This window comes from Herpailurus yagouaroundi, unplaced genomic scaffold (assembly GCF_014898765.1).
Source record: "Herpailurus yagouaroundi ecotype Mexico unplaced genomic scaffold, PumYag 161, whole genome shotgun sequence".
Taxonomy (NCBI): domain Eukaryota; kingdom Metazoa; phylum Chordata; class Mammalia; order Carnivora; family Felidae; genus Herpailurus; species Herpailurus yagouaroundi.
In genome coordinates this window covers 25,533,819-25,536,129 of record NW_024412402.1, presented here as the reverse complement: position 1 = coordinate 25,536,129, position 2,311 = coordinate 25,533,819, and the positions used below count along the sequence as shown (strand labels likewise).

The 2,311-nt window shown below is 43.3% G+C and overlaps 1 long non-coding RNA gene across 1 annotated transcript; it reads right to left on the bottom strand.

Moving 5' to 3' along the window:
* Nucleotides 1-916: 916 nt before the first annotated feature.
* On the bottom strand, nt 917-1,985 carry LOC121035304 (uncharacterized). The gene is made up of 2 exons (XR_005792842.1): nt 1,873-1,985; nt 917-1,144 (listed from the first exon to the last, which is right to left on the bottom strand). It is a non-coding gene; the product is annotated as an uncharacterized LOC121035304 (long non-coding RNA).
* Nucleotides 1,986-2,311: the final 326 nt, after the last annotated feature.

Sequence of the window (2,311 nt, the reverse complement as noted above, 5' to 3'; positions counted from 1 at the left end):
AGTTTGACCTGTGATGCAAATACAGGTACTCTGACAACCAAGCCCTTGTGTTTGTATTTTATAACTGTATTAATTCTTAACATTTTAACATTAGCTATAAAGAGACTCAATGCACCAGAACAGAGGTCAGGAATATTTTGGTTGAAATCAAGCATCAGAAAAGTTTACTGCAAACAGCAGAATGAGCTTCAGCTGGGTCATCGAACTTATTCCATAAAGAGTCAGACAGTAAATATTTTATGTGGGCTGACCATTTCTGCTACAGCTGCTCAGTGTGGCAGTCATAGCACAGGAGCAGCCATGGGCAGTATGCAAATTAATAAGCATAGCTGTGTTCCAATAAAACTTTATTCACAAAAACAGGCAATGGCTAGATTTGGCCAGTGGAATACAATGGGCCAACCCCTGGTCTACAGAGCTGCACTATGAGAAAAGACACAAGGCAGAAGGGTCCCTAGCTCTATAGCTATGTGTACTGCTAGACACTTAAATATCACATATTTTTGAAAAGCTTCCTGACCCTACCCTGGGTGAGAAGAGCTTGGCCAGTTGTTCCCCAGCATGGTCCCATCAGACTGGCTGTCTCCCCCATCAGACTTGAATCTGTCACCAACCCTGTGTAGGTGTTAAAAGAATATGACATTATAGTGTGGTCATAATGCTCAGAGTCAATCAGGGAGGGATCCTGGGAGAGGCAAGTTTTAAGCTGAAGGTCTAATAAGTGGAGGACATTGTGGGTTTAAAGAAAAAGAAGCAGACATCTGGTATCTCAGGACCAGGACTGGGGTGTGGGTCTACCCTGAGCCCCAGGTGGCATCAGTCAGTCCCAGCTCTGTGGGAGTCCCACCAAAAGGAGGTGTATCCAGCAGGCTGTTAACCTTGGTAATGAAAAGCACAACTTTATGAGCATCAGAAATTGGCTAAACTCATTAATTTTATTTGTAATAGAAAATTAATGCTTGAGATGAGGAAGGCAGCAGCTGTAAGGACCTCTGGTTTCAAATATGAAAGGGAAAGCATGGAGTCATTTCCTGATGTTGAGGGTTATCGTCCCCTTTATTACATTGCAGCAGAAGTAAATTTTAATGGTCTTCTTTTTTGTGAGGGAGTATTTTGTTCTCCAGTCCAGGAATTTCACTTTTATCTAGAGGAGGAAAGAGAGAACAATCAAATAGCCATCTTTTTGTCTTGCTCCTCCACCTCCATTCTTCCCCCTCACATATATCATTATAATGCAAGAATTGTGCCTTGGTCCTGCCTCCAGTGATCAGGGAGCTGTGGTCAGGGCTTCTGTAATATTTGTGCATCCCAAGGGGGTCAGCATTTCCTTATATTGCCCTAACCCACCAGACAGCATCTGGTTCTAGAAACTGAGCCTTGGAAAGTGGAGTAGGGGAAGGAAAATAAGAAATGGATACAGGAAGGAAGGAAGGAAGGAAGGAAGGAAGGAAGGAAGGAAGGAAAGAAGGAAGGAAGTGGTAGCCAGGGAGGGATAGAGAATGGAATGTGGTAATAAACATTTATTGAGAGCCTAACATGAGTGAAGCACATTAAAGTTTTGCCTATTTAATCTCATTTTAAGTTACAATGATCCTTTGAGATTGGAATGAAGAAACTGAGTCTCAGGGAAGGTAAATAAAGTTGGAAAGCATGTGATTCCAGTCCACCCCATGCTGGGCCTCTGCTCCCCATCCCCCGCCCCACCCTTCCCAAATCCCTCTGTTCTGACTACATTCCAGCATCCAGGCCCTACCTGGGAATAAGAATGCAGTGTGGAAAGGCACAGCAACATAGGGCAGACTACTATAATCAAAGAGAAGCAAAGGTTCCTCAACCAGGATCAAGCACAGATTCACAGTAGGAACTTCTTACCTTCCACACAAATGTAACCTGATCCCTCTGAGGGGTCAGCAAGCTCTTGGGACCTCAAATCCAAAGCCACCTGTGGCCAAGTACAAACTCCACCCCCTCCACCTTGCCAGCCTGCACTGTAGAATGAAGCATCTGGTTAACAAACTAATATGTGGAATTTAAGAAACAAAACAGATGAGCATAGAAAAAGGGAAGGAAAAATAAGATAAAAACAGAGAGGGAGACAAACCATTAGAGACTATTAAATACAGAGAACAAACAGGGTTGTTGGAGGGGAGTTTGGGTGGGGGGATGGGCTAAATGGGTGATGGTCATTAAGGAGGACACCTGTTGGGATGAGCACTGGGTGCTATATGTAGGGGATGAATCACTGGGTTCCACTCCTGAAACTAATACTACACTGTATGTTAACTAATTTAAATTTAAATAAATAAATGTT